This window comes from Helianthus annuus, chromosome 3 (genome assembly GCF_002127325.2).
Source record: "Helianthus annuus cultivar XRQ/B chromosome 3, HanXRQr2.0-SUNRISE, whole genome shotgun sequence".
In the NCBI taxonomy this organism is placed as follows: domain Eukaryota; kingdom Viridiplantae; phylum Streptophyta; class Magnoliopsida; order Asterales; family Asteraceae; genus Helianthus; species Helianthus annuus.
Window position 1 is genome coordinate 174,216,204 of NC_035435.2, and position 13,895 is coordinate 174,230,098.

Genomic DNA, 13,895 nt, shown 5'->3' on the forward strand with positions numbered 1-13,895 from the left:
GTAACGTTTTATAAATAAGCCGTAACGAAATCGAAAAAACGTCAAATTTTTCCAAAATTTACACTAATTTTTCCAAATTTTTCCGCGCCAAGCCGTAGCGGAGGTTGCCCCCCGGTAAGCCTTATGTCCGCCACTGGTTGGAATAGCCAACACAACTAACGTCGGAAAACTAGGCCATTAAGGGTAGAATTTCAAAGCGTGATGAATACGTGCCAATGTAGTACAGTAACATAATCCAAGTTTTTCGTAATAAGTGAGTTACTGAGTTATTGGTTCTTGGTAGCGACTTGTGATTATGAGTGTGATTGTGGTCCATGAAGTCGCTACTTGGAATAATACTTTTTTGATGCCAAAAGGAGAGGGGTCTGATAAGTAATTTACAGTGTACATCACTTGCATTTATCATATATGTCCTTGGTCACATGCAACTATATGTTTTATTGAAATATTTTTATATTTTTGGGTTGATGTCACACACGCTTTTTAATGTAATTTTTAAATTATTAGTTATTATTTCAAAGCTTGCTTATCACCAATTTGAATAAAGTTGAAAGAAAGTAATAACTTCTTTTACCAACATACAGGTAAAATAGTTGACATTGGTTAAATATATGTATTATACTAGGTTAGAACCCCGTGTATTACACGGGTTGAATAAATGTAATTTTATATATTAAATAATAAAAAGTTATATCTTTATGAACCCCGTATATTGTACGGGTTAAATAAATGTAATTTTATATATCAATAATAAAAAAAGTTATATCTTTAAAAACCATGTGTATTACACAGATTAAATGAATGTAATTTTGTATACTAAATACGAAAAACGTCGTATCTTTAAAAAACTGTGTATAATCGGGTTGAATAGATCTACCAAATAATTAAAAATTACATCCTTAAAAACCTCGTATATTACACGCGTTGAATATATCTAAAAAAGAGTTATATCTTTAAAAACCATGTGTATTTCACAGATTAAATAAATGTAATTTTGTATATTAAATACTAAAAATGTCGTATCTTGAAAAAACTCGTGTATAGTCGGGTTGAAAAATCTACCAAATAATAAAAAAGTAATATCCTTAAAAAACCTCGTGTATTACACGTGTTGAATAATTATAATTTTACATAGCAAATGATAAAAAAAATTATATTTTTAAAAACTTCGTGTATTACACGGGTACCTCGTGTTTTACACGAGTTGAATAAATATGATTTTGTATACCACATAATAAAAAAAGTTATATTTTTAATAAATTAGGATAACATTTAATATTAATTTATTATTTATATATTTAATATAAGATAAGTTGGAAAGAGGGGTATTTGTTTAAAAATATATTAAATTAACAATTTAGATTTGAGGATAATATTTTATTAAAATATGATAAAATTTAATATTAATTTATTTATTTAGTTAATTTAGTTAATACAAGATAAGTATAGATTTGAGAATACCTTTAATGAATGTGTAACACCCGTACTATTATTTAGCGCTTTTCATATAAATTACGAAAAGAAATAAGTAATTACGACTACATATACTTATGAAATACGGGTTTATTTAAACTTTTACAATGTAAAAATAATACAACAGAATGTAATTAAATTCGTCATTTAGAAATAACAACGATGCAACGTGCGGAAGCTTATTTTTCATGTGTTCGGTTCTTTTCGTCGCTTGATCCTCATCCGGGTACTCTTGATATTCACCTAAGATCAAAACCAACTTAAAAGTTAGTTTCGATATCTTAAATATTAGTATAATCAAGTTCTAGTATCGAACAATCAAAAACAAAATAAAATTTCGGAATTTAGTCTGTCGCGCCACGCGACAGACTCCTCTTGATCTTTCGCGTGTCGCGAGCGCCCTCGCGTGTCGCGCCAGGATTACTGCTCCCTGTCACGTGTCGCGGGGGAGATGATTTTCCAGTAGTTTTGTTGCTGAAACCTGCATTTTTCCCAGCTATGGTTTTAATCGTAAAACGATCTTTAAAGAGTCATAACTTTTTATCTACAAGTCCGTTTTAGGTGATTCTTTTTCCCATGCGTCCGTAATTAAATTACGGACCCATTTATCACCCTGGTTTGCATAAAAATCTTATTTATCCAATGTTGGCTCATAAATCCTTTAGGGGATTATTCGACCCGTTTGGCATTATTATTTCACTACATGCTCTAAAAAGAAAATAGTCAATTCCTATCATTTTACCCATCCCGGGCTTGTCAAACCTTAACGTTTTCACTCCCATCCTAGAGTTTACGTAGGCGTTTACATTCACCGATTCATTTGTATCTATCTAATCATTTAACCACAATTTACTTCTTAGTCTATTTTGACCCGCAAACGTTTTTGCCTATACTTTTTATATGTATCTAAGGGTTTCAAAATCAATAAACCAGTTTCTAAACAAACTCTAACGGTCGTTTACCCGGTTCGCCCGTTAAGGGCTTTTTGGCCAATTCTAGTCTCTTATTTTACGACGAAAGACTCTCACCAATTATTGACCAAATTAGCACTTTTAACTATAACATAATTATACGTACCTGGCTCGGATCAATATATTGACCCGTTTTAATACCTTGTCTCGAAAATTTGCTAATTCATAGCAACGCTAATTCATAAGCTACTTTATCCTGTAAGCATAAAACTCGACAAGTGCTTATTAGTCGATATTTGTCAAATGGTATCCACATTACCATTTGACCCGTTTTACTCTTTTTATTCATTAGGCTTACTTATAGTTACCGTTCAAAACCCATTTTTATAATTAGCTTTTCATGGCTAATTTACCGTTCTATCTCTTTTACCATTAAACATGGTTTTTATCATTTATATTAGTTCCGACCCGTATTATTTCGCGTCGGGAACCATATCTTGAAAATTATCCTTAATGTATTTGAAACTTATAGGATGAACATTTATTTTACTAAAAGGTGTAAGTTTCACTTACCTTGCATCCATGCCACGTTTTTCTTTCCGTACTCGCTCCGTTTGACCCGCTTCATCCACAAGCTTCCATCTAGCTCGTTAGGTGTCAAGCTATCATCATATTTCGTAAGGTGGTTAGATTAGTCATAATCATTTACGACTATTCCATCCTACGTGTTTTATGTCGAATTTATCATTCGTCCATATCAAAATTATCATTCGATCTAATCATTGGTCGGTTTGACTTTTTAAAATTCAATTGACTTATCAACATATTCAAATGCACGTTTGGTTCAATGAACTCACTTAGGCATATTTCATCCGACCTCTTAACGAAATCAAATTTTACATACTAACTAGTAGGCCGCGATTTCATTTAGGCGTTTCATATTACTGAAAATGTGTTGTTTTTGGTGACTTGTTTAACCTGTTTACAAGCCTTCAAAAATTATGATTTTTTTGTGTGGCGTTCCACTCGGAGGGTTAGAACTTGTGTTAAAATTTCAAGATCTAACTCTTTGCCAAAAATTCGAAAAAATTCATTTACTAAGCTGCAATCAGATTCGTCACTTCTGACTGCAGCTTACGGAAAAATTCACTTAAAATTCCTCGTTTATCCGATTAACGAAATTCCAATTGGTGATTCTTCTAATCACTTAAAACTATCTACAATAAGAATTTGAGATCATAACTCAATTCCTAAATTGAGTTATGACATTCGTAATGGGCTGCAAATTCTGTCAGAAAACGCAGCTTGAACCTTTGATACGGAAAAATTCATAAAACGCTCAATTTTCATCGAAAAAGTGCGATTGCAGTGGGGTTTTAAAGATATTTCCTGGAATTACATTCAGGCTCAAGAAACACATGTTTTTGTCACGTTTTGTCCATGTTACAGCCAATACAAATCGGCTGTAAATTCTAATCAAGAATCGTTTGAATTCAGCTTTCAATTTAAGCTTGTTCTTGACATCATAACACTATTTTTTTGCAAATCAAAACCCTAAAAACATCTCAAACATGAATTTAGCATCAACAAAAATCTGAATTTACTTGAGCTAAGCATGATTTCAACATATACTTGTCTAGGGTTTACTCCTAGGCATTTAAATGTTCCTATTTCATCTACATATCATTCATGCATCCTCAGATTTCGAATTCCCTAAATTCATGAGAATTTCAAGTAGATAATTTTTATCAAATTTTACATACCTTATGATCTCCTTGCATGGGGATCACTAGTCTATGCTCGGATTTCGTTTTGGACTTGATTTGGACCTTCAATTTGGAGGATTTGTCAAGAACTAGGGTTATGGGGAAGCTTGGGTCGCCCCCTGTGTTTGATCGATCTCCAGTACACCCAAATGTGTGTATTATGTTTAATAAATTGTTTTTATTATAGTTAGTTTCTAATTAAACACTTTTAGCCCCTCTAATTTCTTTTAGTTCATATTTAGGTGCTTTTAACTCACTTTTGAGTTAACACAAGTATTATAACTAACTGGGTTATTTTGTCCTAGTTAGTTTGTCCTTGTTTATTTAAAACTTTATAATTTTAACTAGTGCTAATACCCGCGAACATCGCGGTTTTGACAAATGATATGTTTTTTATTGTTTGATAAAAAAAAAATTTACATTTATATTGATCATAAAGAAATTTTACGAATGGAAGTATTATGGAAATCTGAGGTTGACGACAAAAATACAACAAACCAACTTACTATAGATATAAAATAACCGAAAAGATCAGTAAATAAAGGAAATATGTTTTATAGTTTGAAATATAAATTGAAAGCCTATTACTCTAATACTTCTACTTGCTAGAGCTTCGTAACCAATAACCTCGAATTCGTTTTTGACCAATTCAAACATAAAGGGTAGATTACAAATTGGCCCCTATGATGCTGCTAAAATAATCGGGCTACCTGACTTTTAGCTTCTTGCATTTGTGTTCTGCAAATGACTTTTATAACGATATGTATCTTAATGCCACCAGCTATATAGCAACAAATCCAATTAGAACCCTTGATTAGTAAATCTTTAGTTCTATACAAATCACCACGCTTCATGGCAACTTTAAGAAATGTGTCATGCATGCCATAAAGGTTGGTAAATAACGCCACATCAAGAGCTTTTTAGAGAGTGTCACAACCCAAGCATGAGGGTCTCTTAAGTTTCTACTAACTGGAGGAATTTCCTAAATATTCAGAATTATAGGAGAATTAGTATGATAAGAATACTAAAATCAATAAATTTTAGTATAAACAATAAGGGTATCAGCTTGAAAAACATTACGAAAAAATAAACAAAATATTATTAAACAAACTTTGAGTGATAACCGAAACTTTTATATCTACATACATCAAGTAAATAACACACAAATACATAAGTTCACTTTCCATAACGTCATACATCATGACGTCGACATTTCCATACTATGAATCCATGCAAGTAGCATTACAAATTGAGCTCAATTACGGATCCATAAATATTAGAACACTTTGTGATTGTTCATTTATGCAAATATCATGACTAAACAATCTGTAATAAAACTTTGAAATGAAAGAAACGTTCCATTACTTTTTCTAATAAACAACTTAGGATACTGTAAGCATTTGAATACATGTGTAACGACTTACAACCTATCAGACACGATTCACGATTGACCCGTTTCATTTCCAATCGATGTGCACTCAACTTGTGGTGTTAGATTGTTTGCATTTTGGTTTTAAATAAGATTAAATAATATATATATATTGCAAGAAAATGATTTGGTTTTAAATAAGATTAAATAATATATATATATATATATATATATTCCAAGAAAATGAAGGATATAGGAAAATAAAAGGTTCAATACAACATAATTCTAAAATCATTTATATATTTAAAATAAGTTTGAATTAAAAACAAAAAAATGAATTACGATTAGAAAAATAATAAATATTTAAAGCAAACCAAGTGAAATTCCAAAATCATGTGAATTTCTATATCTTCGCGGGGCAGAATAAACCATACGTTCTCAAATTATAAAACATAGTTAACATAAATTATAAACTTGAAATATTAGTTTGTATACAAAGTTGAAAAAACAAAGGGTAACTACATATTAAGACCTATATAAATTAGCAAACCTTTTGTGCATAAGGACTTATAAGTTGTGCTTTGGGTGTTTTCCAAAAAAAAACTTGATTTTTTTGTTTTAACCCAAAGGTTTGTACATTTTTTAATTTTAACCCTACATAATTTGTTTTTTTAACTTTAACCCAAAACTTTTCATTATTTGCAATTTAACTTCACAACTTTTATCACTTATACTTTTCATCTTTCGCAAATTTTCGTTTTACGTATAGTTCTAAAATTTTCGAGTTAATACGACGCAACGTACATGTGTGGTTCAACGTTTTTACCTCTATTTTTCCATGTTTGACAGGTTCGTCGCAATACCCATATTATAGGTCGAGTCAGTGTTGGTTGTCGATGACGGTTGTGTGACATTAGTACTATTTGACACCGTTTTACGCCCCGCCGCAACGCGGGGTGTGCTTTGGGGATTTTTCAAAGAAAAAACTGTTATGCATATGGTTGTCGTAACTTTGGCTTTGGGGGTTTTCCAAAAAAAATTGATTTTTTTTTTTACTTTTCACCCTAAAGTATTTCATAAATTACTTTTAACCCAAAACTATTTGTTTTTTACTTTTAACCCAAAACTTTTTATCTTTTACAATCTATCCTCATAATTTTTTTTACTTTCAACTTTGGTCCTTTATAGTTTTCATTTTCCGCAAATTTTGCGCTCTATGCTTGGTTCTAAATTTTGTGACTTAACACATCACAGCGTGCGTCTTTGGCTTAACGTTTTTACGTTTCGTTCTAAATTTTGCGAGTTAACACGACGCAACGTGCGTGTGTGGGTGAACGTTTTTACATCGTCTATTTTTACCCCGTTTGACAGGGTTAACATAACGTGTGGGTCGTAGATCGACTTAGTTATAAATAAAGAATCTCCGCCGCATTGCGGCGGGTCGTAATCCTAGTTTACATTAAACAACGAAAAAGTTAAATGTGATATTTAATAAACATCGAAAGAGTAATTACATATTACATTGAACAATGAAAGTTATATGTATCAACCAACAAATTACTAAGAATAAAATGATGACATGGAGTGCAAACTCTGCTATAGGTTTTACTTCCTTAGCTCTTTGGTCAATAACAATATATTCTCCAATTTGGAAATCCTTTGATAGCGTATTCCTGTAGAAATGAATCAAAGATGCATGAATTGCCACTGTGTTGAAGCAACGGAGTTTCTTGCTAGTAATAAGAGCCAATCATAAAACTTTAATAATGTCCAAACACGAGCAAGAACTACCTCAACATTTGAATAGTAAAGTAACTGTATTTTTTAATAACAAAATTGCAGTTAGGAATAAATTAGCAAAGCAAAGGCCATTGTTGAGAAGTTTTACCTGGGTTCCATGAAAAAATCATGAAAGTTCAAGAAAGTGAGGAACACCTAATTAGTTTCACATGTGATAACACCATAGCGAAAAGCTCCATCTCCATACACAAAGCTCACATCCAACGACGACAACAACACTGTGGTGAACATGGTGAATGAAGATGAGAGTCCGAGCAACTTCTACTTCCAAGACATCATTATGGTTATCCGATAAAACAAAAACAACCAACAAATATCGTCATGCAATTGTAAGACCACTAAAAATGCATTTGTGTTAAATCATAATAAAAAAAACATATTACAAATTCATAATAAATGCAGATAAAATTAAGTTATATATAAAAACTAAAAATATGTGACTGTCCATAATAACCTAAATCATAAATTAAGTTATATATTAAAAAAACTAAGAAAATACTACACACATCTAATTCAAAACATCCGTATACATGAAAGTTCTGGTTAATGAAGTTTTGAGCCAATGTTCCCCTGAGCAGAACTGAAACTCAAAGTCATCTCTTTTTTAATTAGAATACAATATTAATGTCTGTCAATAAAAATTATTATGCAAATTTAACAAAAATAAAGATTACCCTAGGTGTCTAAAAATCATTTATTAAAGAAAATATCTTCTCAAATACACCTCGAACACGCTTAAGAAGATAAGGAATTCCTCGCTCGGCTTCAGTTATGGTGAGAGGGTAAAGAAACAGAGCAAGGCATGCCATTGCAATTATGCTAAAGGGTCCATATAAGTAGGGGCTTCAAAAATAAACAATTCCCAAGCCTTTGTATTACAAATTAAGACTTCAACAAATATGCATATTCAGCGGACCACATGTTATGTTACATAATTCAGTAAATTAAAAGAAAAACTTGTAGCTAAAGATAGAAAGAAAAAAGCTCACCTTTTTCTGCAATAGCCTCAAGCAGGGGCGGTTCTTAGTTAGGCTTTGGCAGGGCCACGGTCCAGGCAAGTTTTTCGGCCGTAGTGCTAATTTTCCACATTTCAATCGAATTTTTTTTATATATACCATGTTTGGCCCGGGCTTGCCCGGGCTTTTTTAGTGCCCGTGTCTTTCGGCCCTGGCACGTTCAACGGGCAAGATCCGCCACTGGCCTCAAGCAACTCGAGGACAGCAAGGGATCCAGCAAGATCATTAGCCCAAATATCATAAATACCTATCATTAGCAATGACCGAAAATTCTCCAACATATTTCACATCTGCAATAGAAATATATATACCTATTAGCATCAGCAGCACATCCTGGAGATAATTCTGAGCAATCAGTACCACTGTAATAACCATAGCATTCATAAATAGGTTGACCGTCAGATATCGAACCGTCAAGGAATGGTCTAACGTGGCCGAAGCATGAGATTGCTGCAACCGCCTCCGCCTCTGCGACTGCTTTCTCGCCCCATGTCAATGACGACCGGCAACTAATCTCCTGATTATACTAAATAATATATTGATTGCTACTGAAATTAAGAAACAAATTCCATAACAATATTTCTTCATTTTGTTGATAGGTCACTTAGATTTTTGCAGACAGTATGAAACGTTGTCATTACATATATATCGCATAGATGAAAGTAGGGTGATAATCCCATCCCATGTAAGCCATGATAACCAATAAGCCGTATCATAAAGCCCCATCATCGCCATCGCCTATAAAGAAAACAATACAGAATTATGAGAAATTAGTTCAAATATGCAAACAAAATTAACATTAATATTTAAATATAAAAGCATAAAACCATGCATGAAACATGCCGTACCTTCACCAAGTCAACTCTCTATGACACATTTATTTCCTTATTCCTTCCCACATATCCTGTGAAGCTCCCAAGTAGCAGCCTGGATTCTAAGAACAAAACTTACATAGTAATGAATAACTTAAAAAACAATAAAATAAAAACCGAGTAGGCTTTCTAAACAAATTACACATCAAATAACTAAAATAATGCACCTTTCCAAAGCCTAAAAAATTTCTGGATACCGCAGTATATCAGCCACTAATTCATTAGGATTCATGTCCACTATAACATGAACAGTGTTAATCTGTCCTTTCCAGATTTCCTTCAATTAGGCAAACCCTAGTGACCAAACAAAACAAATAAAATTGTTAAGACTGATTAAAAATAGAAAATGGAGACTTAAAGTTACCACCAAAAGCGTACAATCAATGCCAAGCTTATCTTCAAGGACTTAGAAAAGAAAAGCATGGGGCTGACGCAATCGAATGATTTATTTGACCCACCATCTAAATACCTAGTTTATACACATTGTAGACTTATTCCCATGCCTGTTTGGCATACCTTAACTCCAAAATTAAAAGTTTATAAAAATCAAAGAATATAACTATCTTATGTTAGCAAATGAACAACATGAAGTGTTGGACTGTAAAGACAAACTAATATACCCAAGTTGTGATATGGATCTTTTCACAAATTCCCCTTCTTTGACTCAGTCTTGCTCTTGTCATTGTAATCTTCTCTTCAACCTGAAATTGAGTAATATATGGGTAGTTACAACCACCAAAATCCACCTATAAGACTTAGTTTAAACAATTATTATAAGAAAACTTAAAATCTGTACCTGTGATTCGAAACCTTCAACCTTGCAACCTAGTCTGATCAAAATGAACACAAAACAAAACAGAATGAATTAGATCTTAATACCTAAAAAAACTTTATAGATGACATAAGGCCACGAAACAACGAACGTTAAAATAAAAAAAATTATAGGTAATTAACGTATGCAAACATGTTGATTGAAGACGAATGAAGGATCGAATGTATGTGGCAGATGGATGGGATGAGAGAAAGGGGTTTCTGGAGAAAATCAACTATTGAAAGGAACAATTTGCATACCAATCAAGAGAGATCAGAATCATATGTATGAGATAATATACAAAATCAACTATTGAAAGAAACCACAATACAGAAAATTAGTGTCAATTAAATGAATCAAAGAAAATTAACCTTTAGATTGAAGAAGAAGGCTGGGTCGATCAAAATCGGAAGATTGAAATCTGCTAACAACCTTCATCTTCCTCAAAAAGATCGTTAGGGATTGTTTTTGGATGATCGAAAGCTGGTTCTATGGGGAGAAAGTAGACTGTTGTGAGTTGGAAGCGTATAGAAGAAGATGAAACCCTAATCGGAGTTGCCATATTGGAGAAGATGAAAATGGGAAACAAAAGGACGGGTTCTTTGTTTATATATGGAACGAAAAAAAAGGACCCGAATTGCTAATATGGATCCCGTGTCGGGTCATCTCAAGGAATATGAGGAGATGTCCATTTTGGCGGGAAAATGAGCTATGGAGGCCCTAGTAGGTGGACATGTGTCCCCTAATTAAGGCTTTTATTAGGTTGTATAGATATAAAGTTTTATATTTTCCTAGTTATAAAGTTTTAACCCACTAGTATGTCACTACAAGACTTCTCTTCTAACTAGGTTATTATTATTTCTGGTTAACTTATTGGATTTCGGGAGTTATAACCCGTCTTATTTAAGTTCCGTTAACTCGGTCCTTTTATCCCTTTTTATTCCTTGAAAGTTCTTATCCGCCTTTTAATTAATATTAGGATTATTTATTTAAATTCTAATATTTATCGGGTTACTTTTGCCGCTAACGGTACTTTACCCGTCTTTTAGTATTAACGGGGTTTGATTACCAAACCCGTTTTCGGGGTGTTACAAATCTACCCCCCTTAAAGAGGTTTCGTCCCCGAAACCTTATTTACGTATTTCTTTTAATTTAGACTAAACGAACTTAGTTTCGTTTTCAAGACATTCACTCGTTCTTTTCGATCTAACGTTTTCATTTATATTGACGCGTACGTCTTTCATGTGTAAGGCCTCGCGGGCTGTTATTTTTAGCTTATATGCATTATCCTTATTGACCGAGTTGTCACTTGACCACTTAGTCTCATCAATCTGTTAACAAGTTTATTCCGCGCTTGTCTTATATTAACAAGCTCTTTGTATTTGTCATAATGTTTTCTTGACTTTGAAAAGTTTTACCGGCTAGACTAATTAGTCGCCATCACTTCATACCCCGTCACCCGGGTATCTTATTTTGCCATCCCTGGCCTTATGTTTGTTTAAGATTTTCTAAACCGCCTTATACTACTTATATTTGTTAAAACATTTCTTTTGACTAAAAACTAAATTTTTAGTTTACGTTTTCTCTATCTTGTGTCTTTTCCTCATGTCTAGGAATTTTTGTCTAAGTTTTATTCCTGACCGTTATTATTTTATATGGAGAATGGTAACCAGTTTTCCACGCTTTATTCAAGTGACCCGCAAGTTCTTTTACTTAGCCTCGTAAGCTTTTTCTTTAGGTTTTCACCTTTTTAATGTGAGAATCCCAACAATTCGTTTCTTTCTATTTGTGACCCGAAGGTCTTTTTGGTCCCGTAGACTTTAACACTATTTATAATCCTGTAGGTTATGAGGATCCCATAAATCATCTTTTATCCATGTCTATATTCAAATGTATATATACATATATGGCGTCAAAGCATCTTTTATTATGTTTGGAATCGTTTATTTTTCGCTTTTGAACTTTAGTTGGCCTTGACCGTAGTCTAAAGCTTCGTTTGTTTACTCTTGGACTAATCTTCCAACTTTATGACTCTTTACGTCATTTACACGTCGGTTTGTTCTACGCTCACCATTTCCCCGGTTCGTAATTATACTTCTTTACGACCTGTTACCCGGGTTCTTTATTATTTCGCGCTTCCATTATTCGGTTGCGCTTACTTGCACTACCAAGCTTTTATACTTTATTTATCCCGTTTGACTTATTCGTGTGAGATTTCATTACTCATGAACGTCAAACCTCATTCTTTATTCGACCCGTTCAACTTTAGAATAGTTGAACGTAGTTATCAAAATTTCTGTTTGCAAATTCTCATCGTCTTTCAGTCATGACTCTTAATCCGAGTCCTTTGACTTTCTATTTCGCGTACCCGTCTCTTGGTTTACGCATGCTTTCAAAATCCTACCCATCTATCGGGTATCTTTACCGAAGTTATCATCAAGTAACCATTCTTATATGGTTTTAGACATCATCTTAATTTATTTGATCGTCTTAGCGAAATCGATTGTTTTTATTTAGTCAAGTCTTTTATTCATTTACTCTACCCCTTTGACTTGTCTGTGTGAATTTCATCACTTATGACAGTCAAACTTTATTTTTATGCCTTAGCATTCTCATTAGTTGATCTGTATTTTCATTTACTTTAATCCGTGTCCTTTCTCTCGGGCTCTTCATTCTAACGTAATACGCTTTCGTCATCCGACTTGCGTCTACGTTTATTATCAAACATCTTGCTTATTTGATTTATTTGGGTACCTTTTAAGTTAGTCCCATTCACCCCGCCCTTACTACATCGGACGTAAATGTGTCCGCTACAAGAAGTTCATGATATCATATGCCACTACTTACTTGGCCAGAGTAAGCGATCAGCACATGATACACATGACCTTTTTATAGTTTTCACATCACACCCTATGTATGTAATGCCTCTATTTATTTCATATCCCTGATTTCATTTAGTAAAACTTTATTTAATTGCAAAACAACAATCATTAGTTTTACATTTGAACATATAAAATGTTTTTCTTTTCTATTAAACTATTATATAATCACATTCATTAATGTGATCGCTACTTTTCTCAATAGCACTATATTGAGAGTTTTTTTTTCCACTTGGATAATTACCCCCCGTCCAAGTTTTCATATGAACTATTTCTATTATAGTTTTGATATTCATTATCGTGAATAACGCATGTTTCTATTAAACTTCTCTTAGAGACATCATCCTGAATAGATATCCTATTCAGGTTTTATCAGATATATGCAACTGTTATCCCCTACGTGTTTGTTGCATATTACTACTTGTGCAATTAAATTTAAAAGTGTGTACCTGATAATGCTTGCCCTTAATGGGTTTTCCTTGCCTTTGACTTTGTTCGCGATCATCACGCGATTTAGGTCCTCAATGAGTGTGCTCAGCTTGTCATACCTCGGACCGTTCCACCGTCATATCCACAATTCGTTCAATTCTCGTCATCTTCATATGCGAGTGTCCTTCAACTAAACATTTACAAAAGTTAGTAATTTCGACACTTATAAACGCCCGTATTGTAATACAAGGCTTTTTACTATACGTGTCAACGCACGTAATTTCGTTAACTGTATCAATCATTTTAATTGGGTAGCGTGTATTACGCGATAACCCTATGTATTGTTTACAACACTTTAACATGTTAAACCATTAACATACGTGTACTTACCGGATTTGCGATCAAGCCTGGAACCGAACACACTTTACTCTTTAACAATGAGCTCTGATTACCAACTTGTAACACCCGTACTATTATTTAGCGCTTTTTGTATAAATTACGAAAAGAAATAAGTAATTACGACTACATATACTTATGAAAATACGGGTTTATTTAAACTTTTACAATGT

At 33.0% G+C, this 13,895-nt stretch overlaps 1 long non-coding RNA gene across 7 annotated transcripts; it reads right to left on the reverse strand.

The window, feature by feature from the left end:
* Positions 1-6,978: 6,978 nt before the first annotated feature.
* On the reverse strand, positions 6,979-10,652 carry LOC110930995. Of its 7 annotated transcripts, XR_004888985.1 has the most exons (6): positions 10,390-10,639; positions 10,004-10,037; positions 9,828-9,908; positions 9,184-9,501; positions 7,408-9,073; positions 6,979-7,192 (listed from the first exon to the last, which is right to left on the reverse strand). It is a non-coding gene; the product is annotated as an uncharacterized LOC110930995 (long non-coding RNA). The 7 variants fall into 7 exon arrangements; XR_004888988.1 differs by having other exon boundaries at positions 6,979-9,073; positions 9,184-9,262; positions 9,375-9,908; positions 10,390-10,652; XR_004888984.1 differs by having other exon boundaries at positions 6,979-9,073; positions 9,184-9,269; positions 9,375-9,908; positions 10,390-10,649.
* Between the last annotated feature and the right edge of the window lie 3,243 nt (positions 10,653-13,895).